General features: G+C 40.5%; 1 protein-coding gene across 4 annotated transcripts in view; it reads left to right on the forward strand.

Moving 5' to 3' along the window:
* The window catches only part of LOC114651660 (probable N-acetyltransferase camello), a 94258-nt gene that overhangs the window by 25506 nt on the left and 44893 nt on the right, over positions 1 to 23859 (forward strand). The window contains exon 3 of one of the 4 annotated variants that reach the window (XR_003716221.2): positions 6715 to 10600. The exons of the other annotated variants lie outside the window; for them this stretch is intronic. The gene's annotated coding sequence lies outside the window, so the exon portion shown is untranslated. Of the gene's footprint in view, positions 1 to 6714; positions 10601 to 23859 lie in introns of those variants that run through there. 4 annotated transcript variants of the gene reach the window in all.

A 23859-nucleotide genomic window follows, 5' to 3' on the forward strand; every position in this document is an offset into this window, starting at 1 on the left:
ACGTGCTCTCTCATCACACACACCCACACAAACTAAACAAAGTACTAAAACGGTCATTAGACAGTACAATGAATCTTTGGTGCTATGATATGTTAAGTAGTGATTCAAAGAGTTATGAAGTGATGGATGCTGGCCAGATATGCAAGCAAAAATGTTTCCATCCTCTCTACAATAAACTAAATTTGCCATAGATGATTATACTTTAATATACTGGGCCAAGATTCTTTTAGCAAATGTGACGGATTCCTTAGCAGTCTTCTAAAGTGACAAGTGTAAAGTTCACCTGCAGTTACAACAACATTCTTTAATGTTTTCTAAGGTCAACCTTCAAAATGAAGAAAATTAGTCAAAAGATCAGGCATTGATGAAACAACTTCTTTTCTACTTATAAAAAGGATTCTAAATTGCATAATACCCACTTTACCCTGAGATCAGTCATGGCCTGTATCATGTGTGTATTCCTAAAACTACAATTCACAACAAACTGCAGTAAGAAGAAAAACATACAATGCACAGCAAAGAAAAAGTGCAAATGGAAAAGTGCAATGGGGAATGACCCGGCAGAGTTGATGTTCTGCCATCAAAAGAAGTGGCTGGCGCCTTATTTAAATCTGAATTGTTCAAAATGCATCATATTCATTTTTTCAAGTTTATGCTAATATTTTCCCTTGATTAGACTAAACATTCATATACATGAAAAATATAAATAATTATGACAATAATAGACAAGATACAATGATTAGCACATTACAGAAATAGAGATACGATGACTAGAAGCCGGGTTGACAGATGTGTGGTTTTCACACCAAATTGGGGTAGTTTTGAATGCGTTTTGTGGGCAAAAATTTTGATTGGTCAGTGTGTGAGATTTTGGGCTGTTATGTGTGGCTGACCAAATCTCAGAACTCTAAGGGGATAAACCAAGCCAGCCCCAGAAAGCAATATAATGACCAACATGGATACGAGTTAAACTTTTAGGTGGAAAACATCAACAGTGGCAAAACTACATCTTCAGTCCAAACACTCCCCCTAGTCGTCGAAAGCGTCATTCATTGTCCTGGACCACTAGGTGTATTTTCAGCTGTAATTCGGCTGGAAATATGGCCAGCAGTGGATAGATTATAGTTCATAACAGACTAAAGTAAAATGTAAAACAGAAGAGTTTTAAATGTGGTAAGTGCTAATATTTTAATACTGACCTGAATTTAATACCAATATGTGCTGACAATTAATAAGGCTGATAAATAAGAAAGTGACTCCTGCTTTATTGTGCCTGATTTGCCAAGGGAATAAATGGTATCTGCTTGCTCGTGGCTAATGGAAAAAGTAAATGAAAGCATGCCCTTAATTCACTGGTGCCACAGGAATGTCCCAGGAGTATAAAACAGCTGGAAATGCTCTATGGCATTTCAAGCTCACCTGAACAGGCCCCACTTTGATATTGTGCTGTTCAATGAGTTTTCTTCAGTTGTTTGTATCCAGGTGCGTAAGCCACAATAAACACAAGCTAACAGGACCCTTTATTAAGCCTCTATTTCATTATTTTAATATTTCTTTCATGGGTGTGAGGGAGAGTTGGTTGTTTTACTATGGCTTCAGTTATTAGAGTACATTCACAGCATGCGTGTATATAATTGGACACTGAGGAGCTGACACTGAGCTGCATCCTGTTGTCTCTTTTTACACCATATAGAGTCCACAGACTGCATTTCATAAAAATTTAAAGAAAAAAATAGAAAACGATTTGTTATGAAGTAGCTACTCCTAACAAGGTGCTCGGCAGTGTATACATCTATTTATATATACTAGTTGTGTCGCCCAGCTTCACCGGGGAAATTTCATAAGACAATAGGCATCAGTTACAATGTCATCGATTAACCAAATGTTTAAGAAGTTGTTTATAACCAAGTGCTTTTCTGTATGCAATAAAGGGCTAAAACTACAAGCAGGCAGTGTGTTGTATCGCTGAAGGCATTTGGACTTCAAACCTGTTATTGACACTGTGTGCCCATGTGCAGTCTTACATTTATATACATTTAGGTAATCCTGACGTTGGTTTTTGTGGTTTCCATTCATGGTCCAAAGACATGGCACTGATTGGCGTTTCTTACTCTCAGAGTCTAGATGTGTTTTAGAAATGTATACATTTTGCTTTGTTTACCACAGTATAATTAAGAAGTTTTTATGTTTTGCTCTGCTGACCACCATATAGACATATCCAAATTTCTTGTTAATTTCCCCTCTGAAGATCTCTTAAATGATTAGCAGACCTTGATTAATATGATATAAAGTGACTGACTATGTAAATGTCTAACAAGCTGTGGTTGAGAACTCATTTTTGTAAACTCGGATACGACCCAGCCACTTGCTTTATTTTTGCTTATAAATACTTGCTCAAGCATTGTTTGAAGCAGGTTTTAGCAGTGTTTCCTGTAGTCCTTGATTGCAGTCTTTTGAAATGTAAGTAATTAATATTTCTGTAAGCAATCCTTCTTACACAGAATCAAAAAAGTAGGATAAGATTACTGAGCCTGATATTTTCCTCAATTTTTGGGTGTTCATATTAGAAAGGAAATATTTAAAGTAATGTTTGTTTCAATGTTTAAGAAAAAAATGTAAAGAACAAATTGTGCTATTAAGTAAAAGCATGTGCAATTCAGATTCACCTGTACACGGATATGACAATTCAGCTGGCCTATCTGGTACTGTTCTTAACTGGATTACTTCACACTTTTCAGGTTATTTTTAGTATGAAACACAGGACTCCATCAATCTAAGTTAGACTTGGTGTCAGTTAGAGTTTGGTGTTTCTCAATATGTTTTACCATTAAGAAATGCTGATCAAAAACACAGTATTAATTTCCATTCACACTGTGATAGCATTCAGTTATATTTATTATTTAAACCAAATCCTGTCTCTTTAAACCCCTGTGAACCCAAATTGGTTTAAGTGGGCTTGAGAATCCTATATTACAGTGCCCTCTATAATGTTTGGGCCAAAGACACATTTTTCCTTAATTTACTCCTTTGCTCCACAGTTTAAAATTACAACTCAAACCATTCAGCCATTATTAAGTAAAAGGCTGAAGGGCATTTGCATACATTTCAGTCACACAATGTAGAAATGACAACACTTTTTATACATCCATCCATCCATCCATTTTCCAACCCGCTGAATCCAAAAACAGGGTCACGGGGGTCTGCTGGAGCCAATCCCAGCCAACACAGGGCACAAGGCAGGAACCAATCCCGGGCAGGGTGCCAACTCACCGCAGGACACACACAAACACACCCACACACCAAGGCCAATTTAGGATCGCCAATCCACATAACCTGCATGTCTTTGGACTGTGGGAGGAAACCGGAGCACCCGGAGGAAACCCACACAGACATGCAGGGAGGACCCGGGAAGCGAACCCAGGTCCCCAGGTCTCCCAACTGCGAGGCAGCAGCGCTACCCACTGCGCCACCGTGCCGCCCCACTTTTTATACATGATTCTCCCATTTCTGGGCACCATAATGTTTGGGACAATTGGAGTCACAAGTGTTTGTGATTACTGTAGCCATAAGGTACCTAGTCTTGCTTCTATCCTTTGGAGTATACAGTTGCCATTGTTCAACATGAAGACAAGAGTTGTGCCAATGAAAGTCAAATAAGCCATTATGGAGCTGAAAAAGAAGAATAAAACCTTAGGATTTCCTATAACGACTGTCTGAAATATCATTAGATAGATAGATACTTTATTAATCCCAAGGGGAAATTCACATACTCCAGCAGCAGCGTACTGATGCAAAAAACAATATTAAATTAAAGAATAATAAAAATGCAGGTAAAAACAGACAATAACTTTGAATAATGTTAACGTTTACGTTATCCTCTCTTACACAGAGAATCAGTATTGGCAGTCCAGTCCAATTTATCATCCAGCTGCACTCCCAGGTATTTATAGGTCTGCACCCTCTGCATTAGGAAGAAAGAATGCACTTGTGAGCTCAGTAATCGCCTAGGAACTAGTAGACCAAGCAATATCTAAATAAGTCCTAAACACATGTCCAACAATTGTGCAAAAAGGTCTTTTGGACAGACAAGACCATGTTTAATCTGTGTCCAAGTGATGACATGAAAAGAACTGCCCAAGATCCAAAGCATATCACCTCATCTGTTAATCATGCTCATGGGGGTGTTGTTCAGACTGATCTTTACTGATGATGTAACTGCTGATGGTAGTTGCATAATGAATGTTGAGGTGCAGTATATAGAAACATCTCATCTGCTTAAGTTCCAGTAAATTCCTCCAAACTCCTTGGATGGCTCCTCGTCCTACAAAAAGATGATTCCAAATGTACTGCTAAGGCAACAAAGGAGTTTTTCAAAGCTAAAAAAATGGGAAATTCTTGAATGGACAAGCCAGTCACCTATTTTAAATCCAACTAAGCATGTCTTCCATATGTTGAAGAGACAACTTAAGGGGACAAGCCTCCAAACAAGAAGAACCTGAAGATGGCTGCATTAGACACTTGGCAGAACATCACCAGAGAAGATACTCAGGAGTTGGTGATGTCTATGAAAGGGATATGCAAACAAGTACTAAATATACCTTGCTTTAATATACCTACCATTGTGATGTCTCATATATTATGGTGCCCTGAAATCGGGGGACCATGTATAAAAAGTGTTATTTCTACATGATGTGAGCAAAATGTATGCAAATCCCCTTAAACTAAAGTCTGCAATGTGCATTTTAATCACGCCTGAATTGTTTGATTTGTAATTTTAAACTCTGAGGCAGAGGAGTACATCAAAGAAAAATGTGCCTTTGTCCCAAACATGGAGAGTTCTTTATATTAGGTTAGGTCTCATCTCATCTTCGCATCTGCAGTTCCTAGCAAAGGTTGCAGTGTTATGCTGTGCTTTGTTGCTATTTCTTAAATTTGCAATTTTAATTTCTTTACTGATTGTTTTATTGTGAAACGGTTTTGTGGGGACCATATCCTAAAACATTAGATAATTCTGTTCCCACACCCAGATTCTTTCTTAGGTAGATTTCCTCCTACTCTGCTCTAGTTCTCTTATTTTTCTACTCACTTGATTTCGAAAGAGACACAAGCCACACACAACACTCCTGCAGCTAGGTCTGAGAAAATCCTACTTCACCTTGGACTGACTTCTACTGTGCTTAACTTCTTCTATCAGAGGATGTCTCCTCTTTCCTCTGTTCCCCAAGCAGCAAGGCAGAGGAACAAGAAAGCAAGAGGAGCATGCAGTACACTTTTGTCTCATTATGGTTTTTTACATTCAGAAATATGTGCTAAAAGGTGAGAGCAAATAAAAAGTAAATGAGTATGGCAATATCAATGATACAACCTGGAATATCTCAGAAGTTGTCATAGATGAAGCTGTCCGACACTCCCAAAGTGTGTGGTTTTGGGTTTACATTGCTACTCTCAACAGCAGGTATCATTATGATGGCTATGTTCTTCCTTCTCCGAATTCCTGGCTCTTCATTATCTCTTCCTGCTTTAATCTACCATTCAAAAGCTTGTCAGGGGTGAAGTGACACAACCCTAGCCTTTCTTTGGCCAATGTCATTTTGACAGACCATATAAGTACATGATCACAAGGTGTGCAGGCATGAACATAACCGATGGTTCAAGACAAGAGCTTCAGTTTTATGCATGTGGAACATCTAGAAAATGACCAGATTAACATGTAAAGTTCTAACCTTTTTATCTTGCTAAAACCGACATATTTTAAGTCTCAAGTCTCATTTTGCTAATTTAACTTTAGGCCTGCTGTCCCTACTAGCAACTCCTGTTTCTGTGGTTGGACATGCTGTTATAGAGATCAGAAGCACAAGTAAAATACAATTAAAATAGTTTAAACATACACTGTCAACATGATAAAATTGTCTAAAATCCTTCTTAACACTTTAGCAAGAAATATGATCACATTCCCCAACACTGATGTAAAACAGTGAATGAATAATAATCCATCCATCCATCAATCCCCTTTTTTCAGTTTTGCAATACTGTAACATTAAGGAGGTTTTTGAAGCTGTAGCACTTTGACTTTGTACTTTTCAAGTAAAGTTAACACTTTTATTGTTACATAGTTAGGCTTTCTGAATCAATCCCTTACTACATAAAACAGTGCAGCAAGGATGCTAACTGTAACTAAGCAAAATGATCATATAACTCCAGTTTTTAAATCACTTCACTGGCTTCAAGTTAGGTAGTGAGCAACTTTTTAAGAAAGTCTTTCTCACACATCACATTATAAATGCCTACCAATATTAGGGAACCCCTATTTATGTTAATATTTAGCCCAGGCTAAAGACTTTACCATCACACACTCTTGCTATATTACCAGTCAGATGTCTTGTCTTTACTAAGTCTTTCCCACTTCATTTCTTTTGTCTGTGTACAGTATATGTTGGCATGTCTGTTTTGGAGTGGATATGCTGTCACCATATCAGTAGTTAAGCTAGCTGTTACTACACAGACGTGTTGCACTTTGAACAGAGATCCACAAGAGCAGTGTCATCAACAGACAGGAATATTCTTACCCAATCTGCATGTACAGGCATTGATGTCTAATGAGTAAAGGAGTGGGGATAACATTCAATCATGTGGGGCACCTCTACTGAGATTGAGGGTCTAAGAGAGGTTGCCCTTTAATTTCTGTTAGTGACTTTTTGCTGTTTTATACATTAGACCTTGAATCATGGAGGACTACTGGATTAGAAGATTTGAAGACAGAGATTATGAAGAAGCACGGGAGGTTTTAATCAGTGGCCTGAATGAACATTCCTCAACATTGTTCAGATGTGCTCTCCAGCAGCCTGGGATACAGTTGGCTCTGCTCTCGGTCTTCTGCTTCTTTTTCCTGAATTCTGCCTCCTTCTTGTTGTCTTCAGTAGTACTTGCCTTAGCAGTCTTGGCAGTGAATCGCACAGCATATCAGTTTGTCAGCATCTGTTGGACTGAAGTAGCCTTAAAAGATGACCTGCTGGACATCAAAAAAAGCTACATGGAAACCAGTGATTCTTTCTTTTGGGTAGCAGATTGCAACGGGAAAGTAGTGGGGACCATTGCAGCACTGCCTTTTAAAGAGATGGTGGGAGCCTTGGAACTGAAATGCTTGTCTGTCTGAATGTGATACAGGGGCAGAGGTATTCAGGGAAACAACAACAACATTTATTTATATAGCACATTTTCATAGAAATAATGTAGCTCAAAGTGCTTTACATGATAGATAGATAGATAGATAGATAGATAGATAGATAGATAGATAGATAGATAGATAGATAGATAGATAGATAGATAGATAGATAGATAGATAGATAGATAGATAGATAGATAGATAGATAGATACTTTATTAATCCCAAGGGGAAATTCACATGATGAAGAAAGAGAAAAAAGACAAAATAAGAATTAAAATAAGAGAACACTAATTAACATAGAATAAAAGTAAAGTCCGACGGCCAAGGAGGGCTAAAGGTCCGCTGCAGAGCTGTCATTGATTTTGCCCAGGCAAATGGCTTCCAAAGCACAGTGCTGTGTACATCTGTGATCCAACATGAAGGGAAGAAGCTTTATGAGAGATTAGGCTTTAGGAAAATAAAAGAATACTTCTGGCCTTCACTCTTAGGGAAAGCATTAGGCCTGGTGTTGAGCGATTACAAATAAGATGTTTCTCTTCTTCAGAAATATAATGAAAAAGATACTTCAGTATTACCAGCTGTTTTACTACATTTAGCATTAGAAACCAAAAAACCCAGCTAGCCAAATACACTCAGGCCACACACGGACAGATTTCCTCAAACCAGATCCTTATCAGTTATCCCAGATATGGCTGTAGCATGAGGGCAGAGTTTATTTGGAATGACTGGACAGCTCTATTTTGAGCGATTTAGGTCAGAAATTGCAGCCAACCTCACCAGAATCCACCCGTTAATAATTTATACTTCAAGGCAAGATTGTGCCAGTTCTGCTCCATGCTAGCATAATACACTCGGACTTCAACTGGACAGATTTCTCTGAGCTGGATCCTAATCAGTCCGCCCAGATGTGGCTGTATTACTCAGTCTGACACTGTTTGGAATGACAGTCTGTCTCTGGCCCAGCCTGCTCCAGCCTGAAGTTGCACTCAATCATTCCCCAAAGCAACTGGCACTGACCCAGAATCCACCCACTAATATCTTATACTTGATGGCAGAATTGTGCCAGTTCTGTAGCGCTTGACTTGAACTCCTTAGCAAAGGCTGCACAGTTCTTGATCAAGTCAGTCAGGGCAGCAAGAGACCCTGCAATCAACATGCCAGAATCTGAAGCTTCATGTCGGAATCGCCCAGATTACTTCTGGTGATCAATTCCTTCACTGCATTAACATTTACATCAATCCAATCTCATATTTGCACATGATTTAGAAATTATTTGTAAAATGTATGACAAGGAGACACAGTGGCTTACTTCAATAAGCTGTGCTAATACTAGTCACAATGTACTCCATTAACCTTTATTTGACATATAGAAAAGGAAAGTGAAGAAAAGCATGTAATTCCAAAAAATATAAAAAATTAATTATACAGGTAAAATTCTGTTACAACGAACTGCCAGGGACCTAAAAAATATTTTGTTGTAATGAAAATTTCGTAGTAATGAGATTCTGTATTTGTCACTATAGTGCTTTCTTTAAGTTGCGTCCAGGCATTTGCAATCATTTCAATAGCTTCTTTTGCATTAGTTTTAATCTTCTCCTGTCTACAGGTTATGCTGATGAGAATGTTTCTCAGCATTTCCTTACAATAATACACTTTCAGGGTGCGAATGATGCCCAAATCCAATGGCTGAAGCACTGCTGTGCAATTGGGTGGGAGGAATTCACCGCGAACATTATCTAAATGTGAAAGCATGTTGTGGGCAGCACAGTTATCAATCAGAAGCCGAATCATCCTTATCTTCTTCTTTTTCATATTGTGAGGTTTCTGAACTCTTTTGGAATCCCCCCCACCCAACGGGAACGACACGCTGAAGTGCATCCCAAAACACGCAATTGCCTCGTCTGTGGAAGATTGTTTGTCCGTTGCTGGGGCAGGGCAACAGCAGGCTCACAGCGCTACAGTGAAGCTCCAGAGAAGCAAATCCTAAAAGATCGGGTCGTGCTATAAGTCCATGTCTTGCACCCCAAAACACGAGGCTGAGTCTCAGTGCTTTAGCAAAACCAGCTTTATTCAGCTTGAAACAGGAATAGCACGGTTATTTATTGTGAATTTCCCCTTGGGATTAATAAAGTATCTATCTATCTATCTATCTATCTATTGTAGGGGGATCTGCCTCTCTTCCTATACACAGACACAGCAGTCAGGCAGGGTCATGGCCAGGTTAGTGGCCAAGTAATCCTGTTCCCTGCATTTACATTGTTCCTTGCATCACCCATCGAGATATTTTTTGTTTGCTTTGGCGGCGAGCCGCAGCAGAGCTGTGAGCCTGCTATTGTCCCGGCAACAGATAAACAGTCTTCCACAGACGTGGTGATCGCACTTCAGGACGCTCTTTGGTGTGTTGTCCAGTTGGGGAGGTCCCAAGAGAGTTTAGAAACCTCACATTTTCTTGAATGAGTGCCGCATTAATAGGAATGTTTCTTGAACGAGCATCACTGAACCACATAAAAACTGCTTTTCCGACGTCTTCAAATGCAGCAGTTCGCATACATTTGCAACCTGAGATTTTTCTTCTTTTTTTGCTCAGTCTTTCAAGAAAGTTGACAGTGTTGATGGCGAAATTCCAAATTCACTGGCAACGTCTTTTCTCTTTTTGCCGGAATCGAGAGAAGTTTTTTTTTTTTCTAATATGAACTGTTATTGTTTTTTTGTGTCTGCCGTTTCTATAGGAGGGTGACAATGAGTTAAATTCCAATGGATGTTTTTCAAATGTTGACAAGCAATAAGTAAAAGGTATCACTGAAAACCACCGAAAACAAAAACAGCAAAAAAATGGTACGAGGAAAGTTTGAAGAAAGAGACAAATTTACAATTTTTGTGTTCAGGGGATCGTTGTGCACAACTGAGCTGCGACCACAGAACTAACTGCTCTGTGGATGATTCATTCAGGCATTTCAAGGGCACTTCGTTGTAATGAAAGTATCTGCTGAATGTACTTTGTAGTAATGAGATTTCTATAGGCTCGTGTCATATGGGGAAACTGTCGGGACCATAAAAATACTTTGTTGTAATGAAAATTTCGTTGTAAAGATATTCGTTGTAATGAAAATTTCATTGTAAAGATATTCCTTGTAATGGAATTTTACCTGTATATTGTATAGATTATATACATGCTGTATACAATGCTTTTTTGTCTTTTGATGGTATTTTATTTTATAGCTGTTCCAACTTCATTGTACTATGTAAATATGTCACTACAATTGATTTGACTTTATTTTACAAGCAGTATTGTCATTGAATTAAATATGAACCTCAATAAAGTCGTATTAAATGAAACACTTCAGCAAAAGCATGACAGTTGACTCCACAGTTGGTACATTAAATAATGCTTCCTGAGGCAAGTTACATTACTGTCACCCCCAACTCAGATCCCCACCCAGCCAACACCTTACTACTCATGAGATAACACATTTAATCCTCACACAGGCCTGGTTGATTGATAAACTCAGGTATACAGAAAAGCATTGTAGAAAAAGGAGCAATCAGCTCTGACCATCTTGCATTTCAACACTAGGTGCCTCTCAAATTCTGCTTAGAAGAAATCACTACTTAAAATAGACATATTCTTTTCTTCATAATGTGTGTTACTGTATTTAGCCTTTGAATTCATGAAAATGCAGATTGGTTTCAAACTTTTCAAATCACATGTCCAATACTTGTTTAGAAGGGTAGTAACCATGTTGTGAAGTATTCTCCAATTTGTAACCAGGGAGTAAAAATTTCATTTCTTCGAACCACGATTTTTAATTATGTGACATATAAAGATCAACAGATGCAGAGCAGCACATTTAAAAAAAGGCAAAGTCCACCAAAAGCTGATTAATCACTCTCATCTTCAAGGTTCAATAGTCAGATTTGATTAGTTAAATATTACTTCCGATTATTGTCCTCTCATTTCTATTTAAAATACTGGAATGTGCTGTCTCTATAATGAAGTCATTTCTTCTACAGAAGAGACTGCTTGATCCTAAACAGTGAGGCATCAAAAGGGGTTATGTCACTGAGAGGGCTCTACTTACTCTAGCCAACACTATATGGCTGGGTAGAGCTACCAACATGGCATCCGTCCTCCTCCTTCTAAATATCTCTTTTTCCCCCAATACAGTCAAATCATCAGATCCTCATTACCTCCCTCTCTGACTTTGGCATCACTTGGACTGCTATCTGGTGTTTTGAGTCCACCTCTTGGGCAGATCCTACCATGTGTTCTGGTGAGAAGAGATGCCTAGGATGAACCAGGTAAACCTGGGGGTGCCCGAAGGATCAGTGATGGCCTTCTTTTCTCTCTAGTTACTAGAACACTAAAAAGTTGGATATTTTTACAGACTGAACTACATTAAGGAAAACATACCTTCAAAGTTATAAGTAGCAGTTAAGCAAACAAAGATTAAAAGATGACATGACTGAAATTTAAATTATTGTAGCACCCAAGGTCAGAAACTGAGATGGACACATTCCTAAGGTGGATGAGCACTGGCAGATGACACAATGACACATTTTGATTTGTTTTCTCTTCTCATAATCTTGTGGTAGCATTTGGTGTCTCCACCAGATTGATCAAGTTCCCCAGCCCTGGAGGCAATGTGTTGTCTCGAACGATTGACTTGGTGTTAGACCTTTGCTATATTGCTTTGTGCCTCATACTCCACTGCAGAGTGCCAGTAATCATTGTGTTGGAAGCCAGCAGTTCTAGGACAATTGTAATCTAGGAGGGGGTATTTGTTTCTCTTTTATTACCATTTTAGCTGCTTTAACACTAGAATTCCCAAAGCCTGTGAAAAAAAAATTAATTCTCCCTGAAAAGCTTACTTTCCCCAACCACACACAAGGAAAATCATCTCTTTATCAGCGCATCAACTGCCTGCAAATAACTGCCTTTGTTTTGCAAGTGTGTTAACAGCATTGCTGAACCTCCACCCACGTGTGACGATGTGGGTTCAGCTCCATGCTCCTCTTCTATTAGGGAGCCCTTGAACCCATCACCGTCGGTAATGTCACCGATGAGCTAGTCAGTGAGGCAATAAACAATTGAGCAAGAGGATGGTTAAAAAGTGCAAAGTGCTTTTATTAAAATAAAATCAAAGTGCAAACAAAGTGCTGTGCAGTTCCTTCAATAAATAAATACTCCATAAAATGAAAAGTGGAGGTTAAAATCAATAAACTCTTCTAAAAACCACGAGGTAAAACAGTACAGGAAGTAATGTTAAAATCAAAAAGCCCGGTGTCTTCTGTTCTCTGACAACTCCCCTGCTATACCCGTATGAGCGCTCTACAGGAGAATCGCCCTCCTTGCAGTTGACCTTCTCTCTGCCTGCTTCCGCTATTTGGATTGCCTCACCGATCCCTGGCTCCGGTAGGCTCTTCCAGCCAGCGACTTGGGTTCCACAGCAACCAGGGGGCTCATGCGGTGGAATACTCGCCCCAAGTCCAACTCCCGCTGCCTTCCGCGGAGAGTCATCCATCTTCTGGTCACTCCCGCCCTGCAGAAACAACTCTGCGGGAGCGACCACTGCTGCTACACTTCGGGTGTCGGCCATACACCCAAGCTACCAGTACAGCTGCCTGTGAACCTGCACTCACTCGTTCTCCCGCACCGACTTTCTCCTTCTCCTGCTGCTGCTGCCGCCGCCGCCTCCTCCTCCTCCTCCTCCTCCTGCAACCTCCGTTTGTTTTTCCTCTTCTACTTTTTCTCTCTCCCCCTCTTAACCCGCTCGCGCTTCTCTATATATGCGGAGAGGACATAGCAGCTGCAGCCCATTAGCCACAGGAACTAGTGATGGGAACTCCGGCTCTTTTCAAAGCTTCGGCTCTTTTGGAACGGCTCCCTTTAAAGAGCCGGCTCTTACGGCTCCCGAATGGCTCTTCGTTTAGTATCACTTGGATGCTTATATTTAAGCCTAATTAAGCAATTATGAATGGTTTGTGTATAAGCAATTTCTTATTCATTGTTTTCAGACATTACGTATTTTTATGCATTTTTTCCACAGCAAACAAATTAAATAAAGGCCAAACTCAACAACAACACAACACTATGACTCTTTGAATAAAAGTTTTTAGGCCAGGTTGGCATTCAGAAATGCCAGATGCCTCTGCTTAGATGGGCTGATGCGATTTCTCCTCTCCATGATTATTTGTCCTGTTTTTGAGAAGACCCTTTCTGAGGGGACAGATGTAGCGACAATGCAAAGTCTTCCTACCATTACCTTAACCAGGCGTGGGTAGACTGCAGCCTTGGCCTCCCACCAGCTCACTGGGTCTTCAGCTCTTTGGATGAGGGGCTCCTCAAGATAGGACCTCAACTCCAGCATAGCATCAGCTGTGGGATTTCTCCTTGCAGTGTCTCCTGTTGCTCTTTCGTCAAAGAGCCTCCACACAGCAGAAGTTTGTGGTTCCTGTGAACACGCCCCTGCTCCAATTTCTTCCTCTTGGCCCTCTGATGGAGGAGCAGACAGGCTGCTGGGGTTGCATCTTGCTGCTGCTGCACTTATTCTTTGAAATGCCTCATCCACAGCTCTGTTGTCATTAAATGCTACCTTTTTTTCCAGAGCAGTGGTTTCTGAAAGCACAGTGTTGTACTCCATCCTCAGATATATAGTTATGGACTAATTGTTTGGGACAAAGTTTTTCTGCTAGGGAGAACATACATGGGGTTTAAGGCCTGTACAAAAGTTGTAAATCTTCTGTCCTCCACAATGGAAAATGGTTGAAAGTCGCTAGCTATCATTTTGGCCAGCTCCTCAAAGACACTTATTTGTTTGTTTGGCGTCATTTGTTTTGGAATAAATGTGCTTATTTTGGTTTGAACTGAAGACCGTGTTATACCTGCAGTTTTCGGTAAAACAGTGGATGCTGCAGCAGAAGTACTTGGCTCTTTTCCAGGGTCAGTGGATGGCAGGAGAGAGGGCACGCTCTCCTCCAGTTGCACGGATAGGTGGGTGGTTCTTATATGTCTGTGCAGGTTTGTTGTTGACCCTGCTCTAACGGATATTTTCATATTACAAATTCTGCACTTAGCTTTGCAGTCTCCAATATCACTGAAATGCAGCCAGATGCTGCTTCTTTTTCGGCTTTCACTCATTTCTTCACTCTTCTTTTTTTCTTCACGATGCGCTTGCATTTAAATCTGGCTCCTCGTCTGTCGCAGTCGCTCTGTGTACCTGGCCTGTACCAACACTCGCTGTTTTCGAAGCGTGTGCCCCCCTTCCTTCTTTCACATAATGGTACGATCCTAGTCCGATGTGTTGTTCGTGAACGAGCCGGCATTATGAGCCAATGTTCTGTGTGCCCATATAAGTAAAGTCCCGCCCCTACCGAATGGATTTTCAGCAGAGCTGAGCAGGAGCCGCCGAAGCTTCGGCTCTGCTCGACGGGCATCGGCTCCTCTCGTTCGCTTCAAAGCATCGGCTCTTAGAGCCGGCTCGTTCGCGAACGACACATCACTAACAGGAACAATCATGCATATGGTAAGTTTCCCACCTGTGCACTTAGGTGAAAACCGCCCACACCGCAGATCGCCCTGCGGCTTGCTACAGCCACCACGCCCCCTCGCTAAGCCGTGAGCGTGGCTATTATTTATTTAAATAACGAACTGGCCTTTGATGCAAGAGCTGTGGAGCCATAACACCATACCACCCATACCGCATTGTGCCAGCCATTTGCCTCTCCTGACACTTACACTCTCATTTACAACTCAAGTCTGCGTAGAAGATTTTAGATGGCAAAGACTTGTAAGAAGACTGAAGTGAAACACATTTAATGTGTGTTCCATGTCTACAACGATCCGTGAAACAAGAACTGTTAGGTTTTGTAGACGTTTTGTAGACATAAAGCAAATGAGTTTATTATATCAAATACAACCGTTTTACCTTCAACACAGAAGCGTAACAGACAACTTCTTATCGCTGTTGCTGGCTAATAGACTGATACAATATTCACAAAACACTTTAATGCATAAAATAAAATATGCATTTGATCAGTCTAACCGTTTATGTAAATTTATGATAGACCTACTTGTAACAGTTAAGCCCTAAAAAGAAATTTCAGAGCCCTTACATTTGCCTTAACATGAACGAATAGCAATCGTCAAATCGGGGTAGGGGGCGTGAACGGGTTTTGTGAACGATGCCGCAGTCTATTAGCCAGTGACAGCGCTGCGAAGAAGTTGTCCGTTACGCTTCTGCCCTTGTCCAGAAATGGCTCCATAAGCCTCATAACTATATTCTAGGAAAGTCCTCCCCTGTGAAACAACTGGTAGCCACCGAAGGGTTTATGTGCAAAGTGCTCTGTGGCGTTTCAATAGAATGCAAAGACACTCGAAAAGTCCACGTTCTTATTTACGCAAGGAAACTTCTTCACATCGCTGTCACTGGCTAATACTGGTGCAAAATTCACGAAACACATCCACGCACCCTCCCATCTGCCGCGGTTATTATTTCGTTTTTACTTGAGTGATACATTTATATGGTATATATTGAGATCATGTCACGTTCTAACCCTACTTCACAGTAATATGTCATTTGAACAATTTTATTCTAGGATAAAAGCACACTTGCGTCCTTACTGTGACTGTGAAGTCTAAATAGCGTCCCCAAATAACAACATTTGCATGCAGGTGTGTGTGTGTTTCACTTTCAAGCAGTCATACTGGATATAATAAATACATGTCTTGCAACATAACAGACCTACTGAAAAGTTAATGCTAAACAATGTATGGCTGTGTGACGGCTGACTTCACAGAAGTGCGATTGTCAAATAAAGTAAAAACTCAAATTCAAGGGGTTATATGTGATATATAAAACACATTCATTTGGTTTGTGTCTACAAGACCTAACATTTCTTGCTTTTCATACATTTACACAGATCGTTGTAGACATGGAAGACACATGAAATGTATGCATTTCAAATAACGATACATCATTACTTACTGTATATATGTCCTTACAACTCTTTGCCATATAAAATCTTCAACGCAGACTCAAGCTGTAAGTGAGAGGATTCGAGCAGGAGGTGCCAAGCAGAGTTTAAGTGTCAGGAGGGACAAACGGCTGGCTAAATGGGGGACAGGCGAGTGCAGGTTCAGCGCTTCTAAATGATACATTTGCAAAAACAAAGGCAGTTATGAGCGGGCAGCTGCTGCACTGATAACACCATACGTGTTTCCTCACAGGTGTCAGGAAAAATGGGGTGATCAAGGGAAATCATTTTTGGTGGGGATTTTAGTGTTAAAATGTCTCTCTCGAATTACCTCTTGTTTTTTCAGTCACAGTTCCTACACGCACCAGCCAGATGATATGGCTCTGCTTCTGTTACCTTCCTGTGGCTTCCACCCCTCCTGAGTTAAAATTTCACCAAAGCACTGGAAGGCGATATTCATTACAGGACCAGTGAGTAAGCTGAAAGGATCGATCTCACATCTTTGTTTTGAGTGGCGGAATACCAGCTACCTTTTGCACCCTAGTGTGCCATTTGTTTTCCCTTCTTTCACAATTATTATTTAATGGGGTTTACTGGTACCCCAAGCCTTCTTTTCAATAGGGAGAGATACAATGTGCTGTGCTGGAATATGTTGGTGTAAAGAACAGATTTAATGGTTTAAACCTGGAAGCAAGAGTACCAGAAGAATTTTGGACAAAAGTCAGCGACAACAAAAAATATCCAGAACAAAAAGATCAAGAAATTCAAAATGTCTGTCTGCAGCGGCCATAGATGTTGTTGAGAAATGGGACCCAAAAGCCAATGGAGATCATAATACACGTGCCCACCTGAACACAACAATCCACAAAACAAGTTAAGGAGACATATCTAAAAATGACAATGTCAAAAAATTTGATGCTACCAGAGATATTTAACAAGCTCAGTGGTGTCAAAGAAATATGTTGTGCAAAAATGAATATAGTAAAAGACAAAGAACAAAATGACCTTACAGAATAGAATAAATCAAGATGGGGTGGCAGGAATATACAGAACAACTGTACAGGAAGAACTCAAGTGGCAAAGATAACTGCAATGACACCTTGATTCATCTACAGCCTGACATTCCAGAAAGTGAAGTTAAATGGGCTCTAAACATTGCTAATAAGACTGAAGAGTCCCAGCTAAACGGTTTAAAAACCTTTGGGATGATTTTATAAAAGTTTTACTTGCAATCGTTAAAAACCTTTGGGATGATTTTATAAAAGTTTTACTTGCAATCTACCAGTAGATTGGGAGATACAATAATGGCCATTATATTGGAAAAGATCAATTCAATGGTCAGCTATAAAAATAAAAACTGGAGACTGCTTTAACTGGTATTTATTTGTAATGTAAAGGTCTGGATCAGCATTAATGCTATTAAAGACCTCCTTCTCTTAAACTATAATATTGTGGCTTATTTTCTTCCACAGTTTTTGCAACAAGGGTGGGAGCAGACTGTTCTGATCATTTTTTCCCCCACAGTATAGGATCCAGGACTGCATTGTGAGACGGAATGGCTTGCGTTCATAAGGTAGGTATGCCTTTTCAAATATGCGTGTTCTCACATGCATGGCTCCGGTCTGTCCATAGGCCATTATAAGAGAGCTCTGAAACCAAACTGGCAGGAGGCCTAGTAATTTTTTTTTCACATATGTATTTGGCCCAGCGGTTCTCCTGAACATATACTGGTATTAAGGAAATCAAGGAGGAGCCTTGATAAATTTAGGAGCGGTTCTCCTAGCTAAACTAATATTAATTTAGTGGCAATGGGCCAAAAACAAAGTATATGGGAACAGGAGCATAAACAGTCGGTGCAGCTCCCTGTTACAAATTCTGTGGTGGTTCCACAGGCAAAATCCCTTTACCTTCAAATCCCGAAAGTTCCTGCAATCCATCCATCCATCCATTTTCCAACCCGCTGAATCCGAACACAGGGTCACGGGGGTCCGCTGGAGCCAATCCCAGCCAACACAGGGCACAAGGCAGGGAACCAATCCCGGGCAGGGTGCCAACCCACCGCAGGACACACACAAACACACCCACACACCAAGCACACACTAGGGCCAATATAGTATCACCAATCCACCTAACCTGCATGTCTTTGGACTGTGGGAGGAAACCGGAGCGCCCGGAGGAAACCCACGCAGACACGGGGAGAACATGCAAACTCCACGCAGGGTGGACCCGGGAAGCAAACCCGGGTCTCCTAACTGCGAGGCAGCAGCGCTACCACTGCGCCACCGAAGTTCCTGCAATCCCAACATTAAATTGCAATTCAAAAGGTAACCAGGAGGATGATGAATGGGCACATTGTCTACTTCCTCCTACTTAATCAAAATCGGTAGGCTGCTGCTGCCATCCCTATCCTAGCACATCCTTCCATTGCTTGCTGTAACAGGAGATTGATTGACTAGACACTTAAACAGATCTAAATTCACTGAGAAGTGGGAGAAGAGCCCAAGCGAGAGACAAAGGTATGTCTGAAGAGAATGACAGGTGTAAAAAAAGTTTAAATTATGTTGCTTACGTCAAAAGAATGTTCAGTGTGTCTAAGAGTGAGATATTGTACTTAAATGAGGACGTATGAATGGGACTTTGTCTGAAATATACTGGTATAAAACCAAATGTTTAAGTATTTGTTGACAATATATTGTGCACACAAAATTAGAAATGTGAGATAAATTTCCAGGGCTTATAGTTAATTTGGGTTAAAATGAGTTTTGAATAGGTGCAATATTTAGTAAAATAAAAAACTTCCCCCACTTTTGCTTATAAAATGTTTATAAAATGTGCAAAGCATCTTTCCTTCACATCATTAATCAAGTTAAGGAAAAATGTTCCTTTGATAATAACCATAAAATACATGTTAACAGGATTGGTTTCAGGCCTCTTAATGATAGATACCCTCTTGCTCCACATTTCATCTAAAAACAAATTAAAGCAAAATTGACACAAGTGTCAATAAACGGGGATTTTAAGATGTATTAGAGTGAATTAATTTTAGTTTGTGAAGTTATTTTCATAGAAGCAAAGGTTATGTGCCAATAGTTTTATTATGAGATCAATTGAATGCTTTTTCCTTGGTATACTGTATATTCAGATTTACTTTACAGTGTGATAATTTATTTGTTATGAAAATCTGAGACTCTTACATTCAGTGGCGTAGCTCGAGTTCGTGCCACTCGGGACAGGGCTTCAATTTGCCGCCCTCCAACGTATCTGAATATGTTAGCCTATTTAAATAGAATATTAAAATGACGTATAGAGAAAAATTAAGATACATTTTGCATAAATTTATTTATATATAGAGAAACAGCAATATTTTTTTCACATATAATTATTTATAAGCATCAACTAGACAAGAATATAGTAAAGACGCACTGATAAGCCGTGTTCTGATTATTAGTTTAATATAATTACGCTGCGAAAACCAGAACCGGTGTGGTGTACAAGTGATAGGTGGGGATGAGCAAGAACACATTCGGATTGATAACGAAATGAAATTATACATTGTGAATTAGTTGTTTATCTTCCTAGAAATTATTATCGGTGTAATGAATTTGTGAATTTCCCCTTGGGATTAATAAAGTATCTATCTATCTATCTATCTATCTATCTATCTATCTATCTATCTATCTATCTATCTATCTATCTATCTATCTATCTATCTATCTATCTATCTATCTATCTAATGTTTCTGTTTATTTTTGTTATTGCCTCATAAATTTCAACTGCCGTGTCTGATGCTGTCACAGAAGGACCGTCTGAAAATGATTTTTGAAGCATTTTGTGGATGAAAATCAGAGAATTCATTCATGAGTGATATTTTTCTGAACCCTGCTGCTTACGCGTAATAATAAACAATAATGCCACCCCCCAAAAATGTGCCGCCCGGGGCGGACCAACCCCTCCGCCCGCCCCTAGCTACACCACTGCTTACATTGTGCCTACCACCTTCAGAATTCATGGTGATTTAAAGAAAAACCACCCCACAAGAAGCAAATACTGACTGGATTGAAGTGACCATCTGTTTTACTGCTAGATTTGTTAATAAGGGGTACAAACAACAAAACAGGCCTAATACCTCATGAAACATTAATATGGGATCCATAACTAACTTTCAACAATTACAGATGAAGTATTGCAATACTGACTAGTACTGCGCAAAACTAAGTTTTTACACTGGCATGTAAAAGCTCATCTTCCTAGCATATCAGAGATAACAGCACTTGAACTTGACGACAGAACAGTTGACAAAAGAACCCCCGTTTTGTTGCAGCGTATCTAAGTTGGAGTTAAAGGGAGCATGGGTCCTTCCTGTTAACAACTGTGCTGGTGACCGTGGATAGTGAAGATCATCGGGGGTACCAAATTGCAGAGGTCATCTATCCACTCTCTAATCAAGAGAATAGATATTGATATCCTTTGTTATGACGTTCTGGACCCCAAGACCTGACTATCATATTAAATCCTCACTATAGAAGGAACAATGGAGTTATGAATTACATTAAATGATTATGTTGGACTTGCCAGATGGGTAAGTTAAGACACGAACTATAATCGATACTTGGCCCTCCTTTGTTTGTTGTAAAACTTTGTCACCCCAAGAACAATGGTATTTTACCTCAAATTCTGTCTAGATGCCTTTTCCATACCCACCTGAACCTGCTCCATTTGATGCAACTCCAGGTATATTCCACCTTTTAAACCCAATCATAACAATACTAAGTGACATCATGTTGTTCCAGATGGAATCCCACTTTTCAGTATTGGCCTAAGTCATTTGGGAAGACTTGAGGAAACCACATGCTTTCACCTTTCTCCACTATCTGCTGTTAAGGTACAATAATTTTGATGCCTGATGTATAAAACAATTCTTGTACAGAGAAGCAACAGTAGTTGGTATTTCAATAATTGTTTCACTTTGAAGTAATCAGCATCTGTTCTAGCCAGTTTTCAGTTCCCTCATACATGTAATGCGTCTAAAGCACACTCTACTTAAAGAAAATACATTTTGACGGACTACGTCATTTCACAGTATTGTAGCTGCATAATCAACTGTTGTTTTAAAATCACTTTCTACGGATTCTGCATATACATATTTCATATTTCAACAAGCCCCCATCATTCTGCTCTTGTAGAAAATTTGGCCACATTATCATCCCACCATATCTAAGAACCTGGGATCTGTTCCAGAATGAGATTAACTAATCCTGGATCTCAAGATGAATTTCGGATTGGTATAGCACAATTCTGCACTAGCAAACACAGGATAAGACTCAAGTCACACAATCCCAGATTGGTTGATCCAGATTAAAACGCATTCATGGAAACATTTACAAGCCCTTTTAAGTTGAGCACTGAACAGCCAATCAACTAAGGACTACAAGTCTGATAAACAGAGGGCAACAAACTTCATGCCAGCAAAGCTATATGTGCCGGTGCCAGTGCAAAAAGATAATCCTGCATATCCTCCAAAAGAGGAGCAATTCTGCAGTACCTGCTGCTAAGGAAAAGGAGATGATGTGGAGGAATATCACAGATAGAGTGAATGTGTAAACTAGTTAAACAGTGAAATCTGTATAAACTCTGTGTAGTAAATTTTTGAATTCTGCAAAAGTGCTCTTTGAAGATATTACCTTTCTTGAAATGTTATATGTCCACAAGTAAGCATCATATAAAATTTTGCAATATTAATCATGTCCAAAATGTGTAAGACTCATGGTATTTTGCGTTCAGCATATACATATATATATATATTGTAATGATCTGGGAAAGAAATTGCCACTGAGGCAGTGTGTTCTAAAAAATTAAAAAAGAAAGGGGGCTGCACAGAGTGCTTGTTTGTTTGTCCTGACTATGATGTTTTCGGCCTGCTAAGTCAGAAGAAAAGAAGTAAAACCATTGTTTAGTTTTTTGTTTTTTTTTGGACAATTACCACGACTTGCTGGCAAGATTTATTTGCTCACCTGGGAAGGGATACTACACTGGTGTCAGAAGCGGAAAGCGGCATCTCGTTGAGATGGCTGTTGCAAGAAACAGAGGATGTGAAAATGGCTGATGAATTTCCCCCTCCACCCTGGTGGTTACTGCAGTGCAAAGAAGAACCCGCAGACAAACATGAAGAACCAAGAGGCGCGAGGAAAAGGCACGATTTACCAAGGTTGAAACCGGGATGCTATGACGGGATGGGAAGTTTGTAAGCCTTTTGGAACAGGTTCGAAGTTGTTGCAGAGGCGAATAGGTGGGGGGTCAAGGATAGAGCAATGCAGTTGGTGGCGGTGTTGGAAGGGGAGGCCTTGAAAACCCTTGAGGATGTTCCATGGGAAGATTTAACGGAATTAGGACTGCTTTTGAAGGCCATTTAGCGTCGTTTCAGGTGGAGAGAAACCATATTAGAACTGCAAAGGCAACTGCTCGAACGAATTCGGAGGTCTGGAGAATGTCTAGGAACGTTTGCTACAGAAGTGCAGGGACTGGTGGGGCAAGCCAATGCACATTTTCCCTACGGGGTGTGGGACGAATTGTCACATGACGCATTTCTCTATGAACTTGAGCCTAAAGTGCTGCACCACCACGCTCAACTTGCCCGACCAGCAACTTTAGAAGAGGCGCTCAAGCGTTCTGTAAATTTCAAATTGGTATGTGAGGGGGAATCAGCATATATGGAAGGGTCACGAGAGGAAGTGGGAAAGGATGTGCTGCCAGCCACCGCATGACCATGTGTTGCGGCTGGGAAAGGAGCCCTCAGGAAGAATTCCCCCAGTGAGGCTAAACCTTGTGAGAGAATCAACTTCACCCACTACACCCCCTACTTGGTGGCGCTGTGGCCAACCCGGGCACCTTCATCGATTTTGTCCTTTCCGTCTAGCAACTATTCTGGGCTCCAGAGAAATGCCGGAAAATGGCCAGGGTTCAAAGTAAGCGAGACGTTTCGGGACCCTTTAGTAGTCCTGCTGCAACCAACAACAGGTCTTCAGGACCGAATCGACAGGGCTCATGTGTTCGCATGGGAGCATTTGCACTAGGTTGGCCTTACCCAAAAGCAACATTATGACATCAGAGCAAGGGAACATCCGTACTCCTCCGGTGACCGAGTGTGGGTGTATAGTCCCCGATGAAAAAAAGGTTGTTCCCCCAAACTTGACAGTGCCTGGGTGGGTCCTTGCCAAGTGCTTGAGTGCGTGGGCGAAGTGGTGTACTGGGTACAGATGTCACCAAGGGGAAGTCAGGTGTTTCTGCATCAGGATTGGTTGGCGCCTTACTGGGGAAGGTTTGGTGTTGATGAAAGGATCAAGGCACCAGCCAACCTGGATGTAAATCAAGAACAGCCCGATTCAGCACTGGAGACAGTAGGAAGAGAAACACCTTCTACAGACGACGTCACGCATCCTGGACGGCTCAGATGAGTCATCCGATTACCAGCTTGTTATCAACATTTTGAAGTGTGCTTGGGGGCGAGGAGCTGGTAGGGGGAAGTGTAACAGTTTTTTTTTGGACAATTACCACCACTTGCTTGCGAGATTTATTTGCCTTACTGGGAAGGGATACTACAATATATATATATATATATATATATATATATATATATATATATATATATATATATATATCCATCCATCCATCCATTTTCCAACCCGCTGAATCCGGACACAGGGTCACGTCAAGGCAACACAGGGC

The sequence above is a fragment of the Erpetoichthys calabaricus genome, chromosome 5 (genome assembly GCF_900747795.2).
Source record: "Erpetoichthys calabaricus chromosome 5, fErpCal1.3, whole genome shotgun sequence".
Lineage (NCBI taxonomy): Eukaryota > Metazoa > Chordata > Cladistia > Polypteriformes > Polypteridae > Erpetoichthys > Erpetoichthys calabaricus.